Source organism: Mesoplodon bidens, assembly GCF_964165515.1.
Source record: "Mesoplodon bidens genome assembly, contig: HAP1_SCAFFOLD_312, whole genome shotgun sequence".
NCBI lineage: Eukaryota > Metazoa > Chordata > Mammalia > Artiodactyla > Ziphiidae > Mesoplodon > Mesoplodon bidens.
Window position 1 is genome coordinate 81,976 of NW_027672635.1, and position 19,344 is coordinate 101,319.

Genomic DNA, 19,344 nt, shown 5'->3' on the forward strand with positions numbered 1-19,344 from the left:
GCGCGTGGGCCTCCGTAGTTGCAGCACATGGGCTCAGTAGTTGTGGTTCACGGTCTCTAGAGCGCAGGCTCAGTACTTGTGGCGCACGGGTTTAGTTGCTCCCTGGCATGTGGGATCTTCCCAGGCCAGGGCTCGAACCCGTGTCCCCTGCATTGGCAGGCGGACTCTCAACCACTGCGCCACCAGGGAAGCCCCAACCTTGACGGTTTTGAGGAGCAGTGATCAAGTGTTTTGTAGCATACCTCACTAATGTAAACTGTCCAATGCTTTTCTCATGGTAAGACTGGGATTATGGTTTATTGGGAGGACAACCAGATAAAGTGCCTTTTTTATAACATCTTATCAAGGGTACATGCTATCAACGTGATTTGCCTGTTGATGTTGACCTTGATAACATGGCTGAGGTAGTGTCTCAGATTTCTCCACTGTAAAGTTACTCCTCCACCCCTTCCACACTACACTTGTTGGAAGGAAGTCACTATGTGAAGCACAAACCCAAAGAGTGGAGAGTTATGATCCACCTCCTTGAGGACAGAGTATGTACATAAAGTATTTGGAATTCTTCCACACAGATTTGTCTATTTTCCCCTAAACATTAATTTATTCAATTATTGATATTTATTTATATCAGTATAGACTCATGGATATCTATTTTATCCTTTGGGTTATAATCCAATACTACTTTATTTTGTTGTTTGAATTGTTCCAGCTTTGGCCATTGGGAGCTTTTGCTTTCGGCGCCTGTGCTCCTTTGACATACTCCCTTTGGGGTGTGTGAGTTTGTGTGTGTCTGTGTATCTGTGTTTAGCATGCATGTTTGTGTGTGTGTTTAACACTTCCTGACTTTCTGGTACCACAAGATGCTCCAGGCTCATTTTGTGTATTTCCTGACCCAGTCCTAGAATCAGTCATTTCTCTGAGGAGCCCTGATTCCTTTTATTGGAGAGTAGTAATAGAAACCAAGATCTGGGCTCTAGATGTGCTGTTGCTAATGGGCTATTATTTGATTAGGCTCTCTTAACTGAGGGAACAAAGAAATATATATGTATACTAACCCATGTATATACACATATCAGTAAATATTTCTATATATAACTATCTATATCTATATTGAGCTGAGTGTATACTGATGTCTGCAACTATAATGCATTAACGCTGAGATTAGTTTAGCCTTCTCCTCTTGTTTATCTGTAAATTCATACTTCAATATTGAGAAATGTGGCTACCACCATCCACCATCTATTTATTTAATTGTTCAATTTCAGTACACATGTATCAGAGTTGTGAACCCATCTCCCCAACATCACTATTTTTAAGTATAGTAGTTAATAGAGTCTCTGTTGTATCTCGTTATTTAATGAGTTTAAATACCCATTCGTTTCTATATCACAAATTTGGTTTTTAAAATATTCTAATGACTGCACTTAAAACATAGTAACTAGTTTCTTTTGAGATTCTATGTATTATATTTTATGAATTTAAAAGTGTTATTTTAAGACTCTTTAAATGGGCTACTCCATATTGTCAAAGGGATCCACAGTAAAAAGAAGGTTAGGACCCCAACCTCACAAAGATTATTGTCAGTTTATAATGAGATGATGTGAAATTGTCTGGTGCAAATGTTGGAAGCTCATGCTTGATAAGTGTTAGCTTTGTCCACTTGGGCAGGCTTCTTTCTCCTTTAAAGTTCTAAATACCTTGGAAGAGAGAACATGCTAAACCTTATGGTTAATAATTTAGAATGTAGTGGAAGGATTTGCTAGGTATCAGTGTTGGAGGTAAAGGTCCATATAAGGTTGACGGAGGATGAGTGATTCCACTGCAGAAGTTTGTACTTGATATAAATTAATATAAGTGCAAGCAATGTATTTTAAGTTCATTCTAGAGGAGTAGTTCAGAATAGCTTCACAGAAGAGAAGACCTGAGCTATCTTGGGAGATGTTTAAACAGATGAGGAATGGAGCCGGAGTTGGGAAGGCAAAGGCAGTGTAGCCTTAGAATGCAAATGTTCACAGACATGATCTTGTGGCTTATTCACCATCCTTACCAACCTAATAAGGACACCTGCTGGTAGCTGCATCATCATCATCATCACCATCAACATCATCACCATCATGTTAATAAAGAATGGATATATTTGCCAGGTAGTCAAACCAGCTCTTTGCACGTAGCACCTAGATGTTTTCTACGATCCACCTTATGAGTTCAATCCTTGTAATTATTCTCATTTTTCACATACAAAAATGAAGACTTAGAGAGATTAAGTAATTTGTTCAAATCTTGGTGTGTGCCCTCTCAACTCCATGCTCTTTACCTCTGTGCTTAACAGGCTAGGATGATTTGCCCATATTAAGGGCTCAAATATTGGTTGATAAGTATAATAATCTCATAAAAGGAAAAGTGAAGTAATCTACTTTGATGTTTATGATGCAGTTTGGGGAATGCACTTAAGTGCCAATAGATGAATAATAAAAGTTAGAAACACACAAAAATAGAGAAGAAAAATTCATATGTGTATGTCTGCTGGGAACAAAAAATCCTCCTGAATGTCTAACTTCTTAGTAAATATCAGGATATCACATACACATCATTAGGCAGCATCAATGGAGGATCCTCTGTACCCTGCAAGAGGGCACTGTTATAGATGCACAGAAAGAAAATTCATATTTCCTGTACATTATAAATAAGGACATACTATGATCACTCTTTAAGAATGAAGTAATTTGAGTTTTTAAATTTTCCTTATCAATTGGTGTATATGAATCATGTTAGGTGAAGAATTATTGGTTGATTGGACATTTTATGTTTTAATTCTTTACAGAAAACAGTAAACAAATCCTTTTAGGCTTAAAATATCACATTCAGCAAATGAGTTATTATACTGAAGAAAGTGATGAATTCAGTAAAGTGTCTGGAATCTAAAATAAGAAGTAATTGAAGGAACTGGGAATAGATGACATGAAGCAAGACCAGGAGAGAAGTAGGTGGTCGCTCTAAACTATTTTAGGAGTTGTCCTATGAAAAAGGGTTTAGACTGTCCCACACTGAAGATTTTAGACCAAGTAGACAGGTTTAGGTTGATAAAAGGATGAATATTTTGACAAGTAGAACCTTTCAACTATAAAATGGACCGACTGCATTTTAAACTCAAGAACTCCCTGTTACTGAAGTGCTTTAACAGAGGTTGAAGTTAAGCAGTTGGAAAAGTAAGAGCCTTTACAGTGAGAAAATTCTATGATTCTATGGTTTTCAACTCATAAATTTGTGTAGTTCATCCATTTTACTCATTGTATACACTTAAGTATATTGTTCCTTGAAATGGCCATTCAAAGTTGTTTCCTGTGCCACACACTATGAATGTTAGGGTTGGTCCTGTGTAAATCTTACCCCCACTGAATTAGTATTAACCCTAAGCAAGCAGCTTTCTTACATAAGGAAACAAAAAAAGAGGTTCAGAAATGTCCAAACTAAGTTTTTATAAAACTGTGTTATCAAATCTAATTTATCAAAAAACTTCAAACAGGGGCTTCCCTGGTGGCACAGTGGTTGAGAGTCCACCTGCCGATGCAGGGGACACGGGTTCGTGCCCCAGTCCGGGAACATCCCACATGCCGTGGAACGGCTGGGCCCGTGAGCCACGGCAGCTGAGCCTGGGCCTCCGGAGCCTGTGCTCCACAACGGGAGAGGCCACAACGGTGAGAGGCCCGCGTACCGCAAAAAAATAAAAATAAAAGGAAGATGCAGACCTGTATGCTTCAGGATTTTCTCACCAAAACCCCACACAATTTCTTTACTATTCCAGCCAAGTATGGCCTAGCCCTACCCTCATCCCTGTTTTTCTTGGTTTAGTAATAAAGAAAGAGATGGGAATAAAGAAGAGATATCAGGTAGAAAGATATAAAATAGTGGGGAAAATAATATAAGTGAAGTCAAGTACCACCATCATTTACTAGAAGTGAACTTTCAGCACCAGCATTAATATTTTTTCCTGTTATATCTGTAAATGATAATAACTAATATGTACATAACAATTTTCAATTTAAACAAATCTCATTTTTATAACTAACTACTTCGCAACAAGTAACATGCTAAGGCAACATCAATAGATGAAAAACGGTAGTCCCTGGCCCCAAGGAACGTTGCCCAGGAGAACACAGATATATGTAAACAACACAATCACAATACAGTGTAGCGAGTGCAACAATCAGGCATGCAGAAGTGCAAGGGTAGCAAAAAGGAGCATGTGATCACAACACTAAAAAGAAGACTGCACAAAAGACATAATATGTAAACTGAGGTTTGAAAAATGAAGTGGGTTTCCCAGGTGCCCCATAGGGAGAAAGGAATTCTTGGAGGAGGGAAAAGCATAAATGAAGACAGTGAATTGTTCATATAATCCAGAAGTGAAGTAGGCAATGGCAGGAGAAATGATTGGACACAGGCGTCATGAATACTTGCATGTCTGCATTTTAGCAAGTCCATTCTAAAGGAAACTTTGAGGATCAACTCGGGGGTGGGGGGCCGCGGGGGGGGACAGAACTAGTCATTGCTGCCAGAAACACGGGAACCACTTTCTACCAACCCACCAAAATAACGATTTCAAAGGCAACATGGGGGCTTCCCTGGTGGCGCAGTGGTTGGGAGTCCGCCTGCCGATGCAGGGGACACGGGTTCATGCCCCGGTCTGGGAGGATCCCACATGCTGCGGAGCGGCTGGGCCTGTGAGCCATGGCTGCTGAGCCTGCGCGTCCGGAGCCTGTGCTCCGCAACAGGAGAGGCCACAACGGTGAGAAGCCCACATACCGCAAAAAAAAAAAAAAAAAGGCAACATGGTATCACAGAAAAGGTTTGTTTTTTTGTTTGTTTGTTTTTAGTTCATTAGGTCTCACTTAAAATTCTGATTCCACAATGCACTTGCTTTGGGATCTTGAACAACACTCATAACCTCTGCAAGTTTCAGTGTAGTAAGTTTATGTGATTACCTTCATCTGTAATATCCCTGTGTTGCAATCTTAATGGAAACTCAAGTTCAGGTCAAAGACAAGTTTCTCTGTGACCTCTCCTCTGAATTGATTCAAAAGCCGTCTCGCCCGTCCTCATTTGGCTTCTCTTATGAAATCTCATAAAAACTTCTATGACCTCTTTCGGGTTTTTTTGTTGTTGTTGTCTGTTTGTTTTTTAATTTAAGTATAGTTGATTTACAATGTTGTGTTACTTTCAGGTGTACAGCACAGTGATTCCTTTTTCACATTCTTTTCCCTTATAAGTTATTACAAAATATTGAGTAGAGTTCCCTGTGCCAATAAGGAGATCCTTGTTGTATCTATTCTATGCCTTATTTGAATGACCGTAGCACTCATTGTGTGTATCATTTTTATGTCTCTGGTTGCTTTGTGACTGAAAATGAAAAATTTCTATTTGTTCATTTCCTTCCTTAAAAATGTGTTCATTTATGTATTTCATATTTATTGACTACATCTTAGACACCGTGTTAACTGCTGGTTCTAGATGTTAGTAAAATATAGACCTTCCTGCTCAAAAGGTCACAGTATTTGTGGGAAAACGAAAAAATGAACAACCTATATCTCAAAGAGCTTTGTACTTCCCAAAGAGAACACACCTAGTAGGTACAATAAATACATGTATCATACATAAATGTATAAATAGTTAATGGGATTAAAAACTAGAGATAACTGCTTTTCGATTCTGAGGAAATGATGATTATATTTCACCAGGAGCTCAATACCACTCTGAGAATGAGGGCTTAACCCCCATCCTGACTCACTGCATTGCTTTTCTGTATAAAAATACACAAGTCTGTATATGCGCTCTAGAAAAAGGCTTATCTGGCATGAATTTCAGATAGCAAGAAGAAAACTTCAAGAAGTTCAGAGAAGCATCCAGAAGCTCAGATGATTGGCACTAATACAACTTGCTTGACAGGAAAATTGAGCTGTAAATCTCACAAAATTAGATGATCTTTGAAGAATTTCAAAACCTCCTGCTATTAATTGGAAATCCTAGAAGAACCGCTTCTTTTAAAGCATACGGATAATATGCTTTACAGCTTAATATTCAGAAGCCTATGTTTTGGCTAAGTGAGCTTCAGGAAAGAAGGAAACTTGTGGTTCAGTTCCATCTACTCTGCAACCTCTGGTCAAGACATCTACTTCTGTGCTCAGCCATCTTATCATCTGTAAAATGGAGGCAACTCTAAGAAAACATAGTTACAGAGATGTTGCACAGTTTCATGTGTCATTGTCTTCATTTGTTTCAGAAAACCAATAACATCTAAGCTACTACTGCAAAGAGTGCAATGTTACTTGGGGTCATCTAGTGCAGCTCTGTCAAAGTAAAGAAAGGGAAAGGGGCCTAGAATAACTATAATTTTCCCAAGAGGACACTATTATTTTATGGTAACTCTGGGACAAGAACCCTGATCTCTTTGATGCCATTCCATTGTTCTTTCGTTGGGTTCTGAACAACCCAGAGAAAGAAAGAGAAATGAAACTCCTATGTGCTGTGTCACTGGTACAGGACGTGGCAAGATTGGAATTGGAGCACTACATATTAACAGGTATTTGGGGAATTCTTCAAACTAATTAACATATATACCAGGTCCATAAAAAACAGTATGTTTTCTGAAGGTGATTCTGTGGCATGAACAGAACTGGTAACTGAAGGTGTCTGTGTGCTGCAGTTCCAAACAGCATGGATGAATGCTTGTTTTCTGGCACCTTGAAGACTCCATCCCAACATACACATTAAAATAAAATTAACATTTCAACTGGGTCATATTTAATTCTGCATGCTCTTGTAAGTCAGCAAAATATTCCATATATCATTTAAGTTGTCACTCACTTTCTTTTTTTTTTTTTTTTGCAGTACACGGGCCTCTCACTGTTGTGGCCTCTCCCGTTGCGGAGCAGAGGCTCTGGACGTGCAGGCTCAGCGGCCATGGCTCACGGGCCCAGCCACTCTGCGGCATGTGGGATCTTCCCGGTCCGGGGCACGAATCTGTGTCCCCTGCATCGGCAGGCGGACACTCAACCACTGCGCCACCAGGGAAGCCCCATATCTGATTTTCGTATTAGGACTCTTCTAATTTTTTATATATATTGGAAAATAACTGATGTCTTTCTAAGGTGTATATCTTTGATTATGTTTTCTATTTTCATAAAGCTTCTTGTATTCTCTACTCAAAACAGGAGTAAATAATGGCTGCATATAACTAATCATAATCAGCCATTTTGTCCAGATTTTTAGATGTGTTGGTATAAAGCTACCATAGTATTCTTTTGTAATTAAAAAAAATTCTGTTTTATAGCTAGTCCCATCACTATCATATTTGCCAAATATTGCTTATTTTATTGGTGTTTGTAAAGAGCAAGCTTTTGGTTTTCTTTGTCACGTTTACTGCTTTTCTTCTCTATTTTTGACTTTTCTCTTGATTAATTTTGTCCTTCCACTCTGGCATTTACCTTGTTCTTTTTCTATGTCTACTGTCCATTTCCTGTAGCTTCAAGAGCCATTTTCCAAAACTCAACGAGCTCTGCCGGCTGTGTCATGGCCACTTCATCATATGCCATTAAAGCTTAATCTCATACACTGTGTGAAGACTCGGCAGTCTTATTTTGCTTTCAAAATTGTTCTATAGCCTTGGATCCTTCTTCTTCTCCTAAATTAGCACTATCATCAGGGAAAATTCTAGTGGGCCTAGAATTCTAGGCTTCCTTTCCTGCAGTTTCATAATCAAAGAAAAAAACATGTCCACCCTTTTTTGATGTTGATCGAAAATTTAGCAACACTTCTTTGCACTGTAGTCAAATCCCCAAATATGAGCAAGCCTTCATGCACACAGGCTCACTGAAATGTCATAACTTTAAACTATGTATGACCTTGAACAATGACCTTTCCAAATACTCCACACTTTTTCTAGGTGTTCAGACTTTTTCATTCCTACAACATCTTTTACATATGGTCGATTTGTGTCATAAGTTCTTCCTCACTCCCACTTCTGAGTATATATCCAAAGGAAATATCATAATTTGAAGAGATATCTGTACTCCCATGTTTATTGTAGCATTATGCACAAGAGCCAAGGTATGGAAACCACCTAAGTGTCCATAGTAGATTAATGGAGAAAGGAAATATGGTATATATATAGAATAGAATATTATTCAACCTTAAAAAAGAAGAAAATCCTATCATTTAAGTCAACATGGATAAAACTGGAGGCCACTATGCTAAGTGAAATAAGACAAAGACAAATAGTGCATGATGTCACTTATATGTGGACTCTAAAAAAATAATGAAATAAATCAACTCTTCCCTCCCTGGACATTTTCCTCAGCAGAATCTAGCAGCCTCTACTATGAGTCTTATCTCTTTTCTTTTTATTGTTTGTACCAGATCACAACCCCAGGGAACCTATGTATTTACTGATGTATATCTACATTATAGTTTACCGTTGTTCTTTTCCTTTGTAATCCATTCCTTCCACTTCTGGCCTCAGAACCTCATTTTTACTTTGGAGAAGTCCTTGTGATTCAGGTAGGCTGTGTGTCTCCTTCCTAGGCTGTGTGACTTGGGGCTGGCTAGACACAGTGTTTCACATATACTCTATATGTCTTAAGTACTTATTTCTCTGTTTTCCATCATTTTCCCTCCAAATTTTTGTGTAGTTATTTTTTAATTGACATTTGTATTCCTTTCTTTTGTTTGACTAAGGTACTGTTCAACCAATCTTCTGAGTGCTTAATTTCAACTTTTTTAATTCTAGAAGTTTCTTTTGGTTGCATTTCACAGATAATTTTTGCTTAAATTGTACATGTTGCCCTTCTTTTAATACATTAATCATAATTTTAAATAATAGTTTCATTGAGATCTATTTTACTTTCCATATTATTTAAAGTGTACAATTTAATGTGTTATGCATCTACCACCACAATCAATTTTAGAACTTTCATCCACCCCCCAAAAGAAAAAGAATCTATTATAGGTCACTCACTCCCCCATTTCTCCAAACCCTAGGCAGCCACTAATATACTTTGTCTCTACAGATTTGTCTAGACTGGACATTGCATACAAATGGAATCATACAATTACTTAGCATGTTTTCAAGGTTCATCCATGTTGTAGCATGCATCAGTACTTGATGTCTTTTTATGGCTTAATAATATTCCATGGTGTGGATATTACTATGTTTCATTTATCCATTCACAGTAAATGGCCATTTGGTTATTTCCACTTTGGGGCTCTTATGAATAATGCTGCTGTGGTTGGATTTACGTGCAAGTTATGTATGCAGGTCTAGATTTGTTTTTTAAATTAACAGACTATTTCGGAGCAGTTTCTGGTTTACAGAAAAATTAAGCAGAAAGGACAGAGTTCTCGTACCTCCTTAGCTCTCTACCCAGTTTCCCCTATTATTAACATCTTACATTAGCGTAAGATGTTTGTTACAGTTAATGAACCCATATTGATACATTATTACTAACTAATGTCCATGGTTTACATTAGACTTCACTCTTTGTTTTGTACATTATATGATTTTTGATAAATGTGCAATAACCTGTATCCACCATTACAGAACCATACACAGGAAGTCTCTTTGCCTTTAAAATTCCGCACTTCACCCATCCTTTTCTCCCTCCCCGCAACCTCTGGCAACCATTGATCTTTTGACTGTCTCCACACTTTGGCCTTTTCCTAAATTTCATATAGCTGCAATCATATAATATGCATGTAGCCTTTGCAGATTGGCTTTTTTTCACATAGCAATATGCATTTAAGCTTCTTCCATGTCTTTTCATGGCTTCATAGCATTTTCTCTTTATTGCTCAATGCTATTCCTTTGTACCGATATACCATAGTTTGTTTATCCATTCACCTATTGAAAAACATCTTGGTTGATTTCAAGTTTTGGCAATTATGAAAGAAACTGTTATAAACATCCATGTGCAGGTTTTTATGCGGACGTAACTTTTCAGTTCCTATGGGTAAATACCAAAGAGCATGATTACTAGATCACTGTATGGTAAAAGTATGTTTAGTTTTGTAAGAAACTGCCAAGTACCCTGCTAGCAGCAAATGAGAATTTCAGTTGTTCTGCATCATCAACAACTTTGGTATTTCATTATTTGGATTTTAGCTATTTGAATAGGTGTGTAGTGGTATCTCGTTATTCTAATTTAAAATTCCCTGATGACATGGAATGTGTAGCATCTTTTCATATGCTTATTTGCCATGTGTCTATTTTCTTTGTTTAATCATAGTTGTTTTGTTTTGTTTTTTAACCAATGCCTACTAACCCTTGTCCTCCTGTGTCTATTTATATTGTCTTTTTTCTTTCTTTCTTTTTTGAGCTTTTGATCATTGAGTCTTTTTCCTGGTATGTCCAATTATTTTTTATATTAAAATTGGGCTTAACTTATTTTAGGAAACTATAAAGATACCTCCACATTCTGGATGTTGTTATTGTTCTCTTGAAAAGATTTCCTTTTGCCCATGGCAGACAGTTACTATAGGGACTGGAAACCTTTGTCCATTCTCAGTTTGAGCTCATTCAAAGCCTTTTTTTCCATCTGTGTGAAGGGTGCTCTATTTCTGTCTTGTCCTTCCTCTACGGGTGTTGCCCTTTGGGATTAACCATGTGAAAGTTTGGATTCTCCCTATTCCCAACTACCCTTGTATTTGTTAGGCTTTAAATGTAATGCTTCCCGCAGCCCTGTGAGACTAAGGATACGTGTAGCTTGTCATTCCATTAGTTGTTGCCTTTAGCTTGAGCTCTTGCCGTTTGGCTTCTGTGGTTACAGTCTTTTGAACTCCTTGGCTTTTCAGCTCCTAGGCTGTATGAGTTGAATCAGCAAATGCCCCAAGGAGAAAAGCTGCACCAAATGTCAAGCTTGCATCTGTGTTTCCCTTCTCTCCAGAACTTGGCCCACATGTCTTGGTGTCTCTCTAACATTCGGATGCTGGCGAACAGATGTTTTCTTACTGTATCCAGGTTTTCTAAAATTTCTTTAGACCTCACCTGATCTTATGTTATTATTGAAGTATCATCTCAATTAGCCCTAGGAAGAAAGTTTACAATTTTATGTTTTTTTTTTAATTTTCTATATTACCTCAGTTTCTGTAGAGACCTTTTACCTGATAGTTCAGTCTAGTTCCTGTGTTACCAGTAAGATGGAGATAGGTGGAGTCTAAGAATATTGGGGGGAAAATCACTGATGAATGATATGGCTCGTTCTTTTGTTTTTCCTCTCCTTATTTACTCTGGCAGCCTACATTTGCCCTTCTTGATTTGACCCAGTTGCCCAGATAAGCAACCCACTCTGGCAAAGACATGACTTTACTCTCATAAATGTCTGCATGTTAGGATAAGTTAGATGATGAACACCATGCCAAAGTTCTTTCTGTGACCAGTCAGAATGGCCATCATCAAAAAATCTACAAACAATAAATGCTGGAGAGGGTGTGGAGAAAAGGGAACCCTCTTGCACTGTTGGTGGGAATGTACATTGATACAGCCACTATTGAGTACAGTATGGAGGTTCCCTAAAAAACTAAAAATAGAACTACCGTATGACCCAGCAATCCCACTACTGGGCATATACCCTAATAAAACCATAATTCGAAAAGAGACATGTACCACCATGTTCATTGTGGCAGTATTTACAATCGCCAGGACATGGAAACAACCTAAGTGTCCATCGACAGATGAATGATAAAGAAGATGTGGCACATATATACAGTAGAATATTACTCAGCCATAAAAAGAAATGAAATTGAGTTATTTGCAGTGAGGTGGATGGACCTAGAGACTGTCATACAGAGTGAAGTAAGTCAGAAAGAGAAAAACAAATACCGTATGCTAACACAGATATATGGAATCTGAAAAAAAATTCTTCTGAAGAACCTAGGGGCAGGACAGGAATAAAGACGCAGACGTAGAGAATGGACTTGAGGACACGGGGAGGGGGAAGGGTAAGGTGGGGTGAAGTGACAGAGTGGCTTGGACATATATACACTCCCAAATGTAAAACACACACTAGTGGGAGGCAGCCACATCGCACAGGGAGATCAGCTTGGTGCTTTGTGACCACCTAGAGGGGTGGGGTAGGGAGGGTGGGAGGGAGACACAAGAGGGAGGAGATATGGGGATATATGTATATGTATAGCTGATTCACATTGTTATAAAGCAGAAACTAACACAGCATTGTAAAGCAATTCTACTCCAATAAAGATGTTAAAAAAACAAAAAGTTAGAGAGTAAAAAAATTCAAAAGAATTGGCCACATGCCTCCAATAGATTCTCTAACATTTAGCAGAACAGAATTCACACTGAATCTGGTTTATGAGTAAAAGACAAGTCAACTTTAAAGTGGATCAGAGATGACAACATTTCTTTTCCATGTGGCTGCTTTGGAGCCATATTTCTGCTGACCACTCAAAACCTTCCTCTTGAGTATTCTGTGATATATTAGAACCAGGAATAAGGGGTGTTAGTGCTGGAAGGGTCAGACAGTGGTCTGCGATTTAATTCACATATCCTTTCTGCACCAGACTCTTTAAGATCGTTGAGTTATCCTAAGAATTTTGAAGCTGTAGAATTCACGACAGTACATTACAATATGCCAATATTACTATTCTCCTGCTCTGACATTCTCCACTGATGGACAGATGAAGGAGAAGGAAGGGCAGTCAGCAGTAACTGAGAGTAAATGAAACTGGAATATTATAATTCAGTATCATTTGAGTGACTGAATTGGCTGGCCCAGTGTTCTCCAGTTAAGGGTGAGGGAAGATTAATCCTGCACATGACACCACTACTGTATTTATACAAGTCTACTGGGACAGTTGTTTGCCTTGATTTGTTTTCTTCATTCATTTCCGTCAGACAGTTGTGTTGACTGATTTTCCTTTTTGATGTATGAAATGACTGTTTGACTGAATTTACCATTTACTTTACACTAGTGCACTGGAAAAATGATACATTCGTCAAATTGGATTGGCAGGTATGAAAATGTTTACCCCAGAACTAGACAGAAATATAATATTGCCTTCTACAGAAATGTAAGTCATATGCCCTGGATTTGGGGGAAATGTTCCAACTTTAACTATTTTGCCAAATTTCAAAAATGTAGGGTAACTGATCCCATAGTAAAAATAAGAAGATCTGTGAAGTCCAGATAAAAATAGTTTTGTGTGACTCTGACAATCACATAACACAAAAGAAAAAAGTATTATGAGATAAATTTTAGTGATTTTCATACTTATTAAGAGGTGTTTCTATGTTAAACTTTTGAGTCTTATTCTAGAAGTTCTTTAGGAACAAACACTTCAAATATATTCATAGAAAACCCTCTTTATTTATAATTCCATTCTTCCAATATTTATAGTTACTATGACAGGCCATTTCTCCACATCCCATCCCATGATTCTCTGCTCCTATTGAACATTTGGAAATTGGTGGCATGAGCAGGAAAGTGAAGCAGTTTTTGAGATTACTGAATAATGCTGATTTTATAAAGACTGCTTTCTTCCATTGTTGACAAACTTATTATGGTACCGATGGTTGGATACTACTCTTAGAGATGAAAAAGGTCTTAAGGAATCTTCCATATTCCATTCACCAATCTGTGTTCTTGTTCAAAGCAAAATTAATTCCTTTCAAAATTAACATATTAGCTTAATAATAATTTTTATTCTTAAAATAATCTATCTGGGAGAATGGGAATTTTTGGTGGGAAAAAGTGACAGAAGATGGGACGAAAAGAGAGTTCATAGAAAGACAAAACAGCATTTTTTAAATGGTGGGTACGAACTCCTGTTTCCAACTATATCAGTTTACCTTAGGAAAACATACTAGAAAGGCCAGATAAATCATAAGCAACATTTGACTGTGAGCGTTAGAAAGCTACTGAGGTAGCCATGACCTAGAAAAGTAAAATAGAGAAAGAAACTCACTGAAGTGAGAACAATATTCTGCACATGCTTTTCTAGCCCAGTCATTTAGAAACTACTGATGAAGAGCAAAAGGCTGAGAAACCAAATGTGGCTCCTAAGAGGTAGAAAAGCCAGTAGATCTTAGGACAGTGTCATAGGACTAAGGAAACCAGAACTGGAATTGAGAAATAACAAGGCAGCTAGAATTTTAAGGACCAAAATCACAGAGAGAGTAAAGATTCAGAGAACGGAGCTGGATTCAGCAACAGTGTTCCCTTGCAGTATTTTCCATGTATAATAGGTAGACAAGGCAAGATGCTAAGAAGTCAAACAAAAGCTAACTGAAGTCAAAGCAAAGACTTAGTTGGTTCATAATGCTGAAGAGACAAAATTGGGGTTCAGAACCTATGAAAGATTTGTGGCCCAATGGTAAACTAATGATATGAATTAGGACACTGAAATCTCTACATGTGTGTGTGTGTGTGTGTGTTAGGAAGGTTGAGGCAACATCTACATTGAACCTTATAAAGAAGGAAAATGAGTATGAAGTTGGTCCAGTGACTGAGGTGATCTTCCCCTCTGCTCCCTACCTAAGAATAGGAAATTCTCTCCTCAAGAAAATACAGTTGACCCTTGAACAATGTAGGGGTTAGAGACACTGACTCCCTGTGCAGTCAAAAATACACATATAACTTTATGGTCGGCCCTTCTTATCTGTGGTTCTGAATCTGAGGATTCAACCAACCACACATCATGCAGTACTGTATTACTTATTGAAAAAAAATCCATGTATAAGTGCATCTGTGCAGTTCAAACCCAGGTTGTTCAAAGGGCAACTGTAATGTCATTCAGATTCTATACAACTTGTCATATCCCAAGTCTGGTATTCGCTGAAGAGCCACCAAGACTACCAAGAAAAGGAGAATTAGAATAAAAAACAAAACAGAATCAGAATCATAGATGACCTAAACATCAAAGTTCATACATATTTTGGTAAATATTATCAAGTTCAAGAAAATAGATGACAAGGTGGAGAACTTAACTTGACGACTAGAAACTATAAACTGATTGAAGTTGAACTGATAGAATTAAAAACTATACGAAATTTAAAACTCGGTACTGGATTGGACACAGGTAAAGAGAGGTAAGTGAACTAGAAGACAGAGTAGTAACAATATTAAGACTAAGGCATGGGAAACGAAAAGAATAAAAAGTAGACAAAAGAGCATTTGAGACACATGGGCCACAGTAAATATTTTTTATCATATGTGTAAACTGGAGTCCAAGGAAAAAAGGAGAGAGAGATTGGGATGAAAACAATATTTCAGAAATATTAACAGCTGAGAGTTCTCTAAAACTAAAAAGAATATAAGGAGCCATAAATTCAATAAGCATTAAAAAAGGCAAAAAGAACAAATCCAAAGAAAACCACACCTGAGATCACCACAGTACAATTCATGAATAGCAAAGAAAAACATGACATCTTAAAAGCTGCCCGACGAAAAAGAGAGAGATTACTTTCAAAGGAACAATAGGATTAAGATTACAGCTTTCTTCTCAACGAAACTGACTGGATACTAGAAAATAATGGAATAACATTTTTAAGTGCTAAAGAAAAGAACTGCCCACTGGGAATTCTAGAGGCAGAGAAAATGTTGTTTGGAAGGAAAGATGAAATAAGGAAATTTGCAGACAAACAAAATTTAGAAAATATGTTCTCATCAGAACTGACTGAATTAAATTATAAAGGGAGACCCGCAGGCTGAAGGAAGATTATCATAGACGAAAATAAGGACTTTATAAAGAATTATGTATAACAGAAGGAATAAATAAGTGGATAAACCTAAATAAAATCTAACAGCACAAAAAAGTAATAATAAAATATATCAAAAATTAAAATGCATTAAAACAAATGGAAGAGAAAAAGTAGTAAAAGATATTTAAGATCTCAGCATTGCTTGAGAAGCAGTAAAAGAGCTAATAAGTCATGGTACATGTGTAACTGCTACTTATGTACAAATAACAAGCTAATACAAGGGAAAATGGAATTTGAAGAAATCTAAAAGGAAGAAAGAAGAGCAAAAGGAACATATCAAGGTGGGACAGATAGTAAACGAGGAGTAAATGGTCTACAAGAAAATACCTTAACTGTAAATATTCAAATTAAAGGACAAGGATTATTCAAACAAAAAACGTAATTCTATGCCACCTACAAGAGACAAGAGTCAGATTGAAAATTAAAGGATTCAAAAATTATGTCCTAACAACAATAAGTAAAATTGAAGAAGATTTTTTAATGTTAACATAAATTTGAAAGCAAAAAGTATCACTGGCGATAAGGCAGGATAATAAAACCCACTGTTACTTTACAAGGAATATATTATAAATCTAAACTTCAATGCAATAGATGAAGGGAAATTCCAAAAAACTAAGTAGAAATAGAAAAATCTAAATTACCTAGATCAGTAACATAGAACCACAACAACAAATCAGCAGATTAGAGAAGATCTGAATACCAACATTAAAAACTTTGGCCTAAATTTACATAAAACACTGCAACAACAATGATGGAATATATATATCATGCAGAAAATTTTAGGTGCACATGGCACATTTATAAAATTGACTATATTCTGGTTATAAAACAAGACTCCGAATAAGCAAGAAATTTAAAAATATATAACCAATATTTTACCAAATAGTTGGATATTAAAAACATACTTCTGATCATTATGTAAGTCAAAGATAAAGTCACAATGGGAATTAGAATTTTATTAATTGAATGATAATGAAAATATGCCATAACAAAACCTGTGGGTTGCAAATAAAGCTGTGGCCACAGAGAAGTTTATGTATTCAAATTATATTTTCTAAATGTAAAAGGGAAAGGAATAAAGCAACTAGAAGATAACCTATCACCCTGAGGTAGGCAGCTCCTGAACTGTACCTGGTGGGGAAGGCAGGGCAGAACTTCAGGAGGCCAGCTGAGAGCACGGTGAACGCCACGTCAGGAGCAGTCTCCAAGAAAGAGCATTTAATGTACAAAGGGATGACTAAAATATATTTAAGAGCTAGCACCCTGACTCCTCTTAAGGATGACTTAACTTTGCTGGGGAAAAAATAAGAAGTGCTCGATGTAGAAGGTGAATAGCTTTATAATTCCCAGGAGAATCTTGGTACCAGGACCACACAATGAAGAATTTGGAGTCCCCGTGGCTAATCCAGCAGAGAGAAAAGGAGAAACAGAGATGCGAGAGAAAATAAAGGGAACTCTTGGTGGAATTTGGTGCTGCTGCAGGCCCAAGTCCAGGTATGTGCTCTCTAGCTCCCCATCTTAAATAAAAGCCACCATGTTCCTCAGTCTTTCAGGTACTTAGAATTTCTCTTTAGAACCTGAAAATGGGGTCAGGTTTCCTGTCTGCATTGCTACAGTCCAAAATAGAGGCAGGATGGTTGAAATAGTTCTCTATCTGGCAGAGGAGGCCTTGAAGCTGTGAGCCACTCACTGCAAACCAGCAGGACATGAAGGATTCTTGAGCAGATCTGAAGCTACTGGGAGGCCTTTCAGGTGTTAAATCCCATAGTAAATACTGTACCTTCATTGGCCCCTTCTCCCTCTCTGTCCAGTCTTCCTCCACACCCATGGGGGCCCAAAGGGGTTAAATGAGCACTCTTTGACTTGTACTTGGTGGTCCCAGAACTTGACTTGGGCTTGGAGACTTCCATGAAAAGTCTGCCTTCCACCTACTGGCTTGGGTTTCTTGGTCTCTCTGCTCCAGGCTAATCCCTTCAACCTGCTTTTTCCATTTCTGCCAATAAGCCCCCTCTCCAGACCTTCCTAATGCTCTTCTGGGGTGGGAGGAGACTTACTGAGGGCAATGTTTATTTCTAGAGGGAGAGGTGACCACATGACCTCACAGTGGTCATCCCCTTGATTACTCAGTTTCTGTCTAGATTAGTCGTGGGTGTCTGTGCACCCCAGCCTCACCCCCAGGAGTCTTTAGATCACTGTCCTTATCTCAGCCCTGAGCCTCTCTCTATCCTCCTTCCCTCTCTCTCCTTACCCATCTTTACCCACAGACTCGCAGACTTTCTGGACCTCTGAGGACGACAAGCACTTCACAGAACCTCTGCTACAGAACCAAACATACTGAAATGACTCTTTACAAAGCTATTGAAACAACAGAAAAAGAATACATGAGGATTGTTTCTCCTGAGGGTTCAATTACCTAGGGGGCCTTTAGCAAACTTTGATTGATAAATCTAACCTTTCCTTCCTTGGCAATAGTTGATCACACTGTGAGGAAAACAAGTTAGAGAAAGGAAAAATAATATTTGGATTTCAATGAAATAATAAAGATGCAGGGACTATCTTTGACTTTTGCAAGCTGAGAAGAGGTTTACATTTTGATTATTTGATGGCAGGAATCCCTTTTAAAACAGGGCCAGTATGCATGATGCATTTAAAAATCAACGTTTTCAAATAGAGCCATAACCCCCACAAGATTTCCTGATTTCTCTGGGGTCAGATAAACCATCACATTTCACAGTGGTGCCCTGTATATGAAAGTGATAAACATAATCTGGAAGCACGGCAGTGGCTAAAAATATGGAGCTGGAAGGCATTCGTTGAAATGATTTTTTGCTTTTAATTCATTGCATAAAATGCTAATGTCCAAATTCAGGCAGGTAGATCTTACCAACCATCAAGAGCTTCAACCCTGCTAACAGCTAAGTGTGCACTTTTAAACCCTACTTTGACTGCTCCAGAAACTTACTAGGTTTCTTTAATGCCTCTGTTACTATTTCCTTTGTGTCATTTTGCTTTTCTTTAAAAACATAGCTGTGTGACCTTGGGGAAGTTATATTATTTCCTTGAGACTTGGTTGCCTTCTCTGTGAATATCTGGGTATAATTTTAGTATTGCTCAATAGAATTTTTGGTGATAATGAAAATATTCTATATCTGTACTATGCAAAGCAGTATTCAATAGCTACATGGAGCTAATAAACATCTTTGAAATATGGCAAATGCAACTGAGGAACTGAATTTTTAACCTTATTTTAAAATTTGTTTCCACATAAATAATGCCACGTGGCTAGCATCTGTTGACAGATGCTAGACAGATCTACATAATATTTTAAGAACACTCTCCACTCAAAAACTCTACTATTCATTAAGTCAACCTAAATAATTTTGCCCTCTGACAAACAGAAAATAATTTATGCTTCCCTTGAAATTATCTGTCAAGACCTTTAGCAGTTAGGGGACATTATATTCTTAAAATTGACTTTGCTTTATGAAACTTTAATAATGTTGGAGTTCTCTGCCCTTGGTACCACCTTTGTGATGATGGGAAATACTGTGGATGATCAAGGACTATTTCAAGAGAAC

The 19,344-nt window shown here is 37.6% G+C and overlaps 1 pseudogene across 1 annotated transcript in view; it reads left to right on the forward strand.

The window, feature by feature from the left end:
* The first annotated feature begins 395 nt into the window (after window positions 1–395).
* Window positions 396–19,344, forward strand: part of LOC308609862 (ferritin light chain-like) — a 40,260-nt pseudogene continuing 21,311 nt past the window's right edge. The window contains exon 1 of the transcript in view: window positions 396–427. The product of the transcript in view is annotated as a ferritin light chain-like (transcript). The remainder of the gene's footprint in view (window positions 428–19,344) is intronic.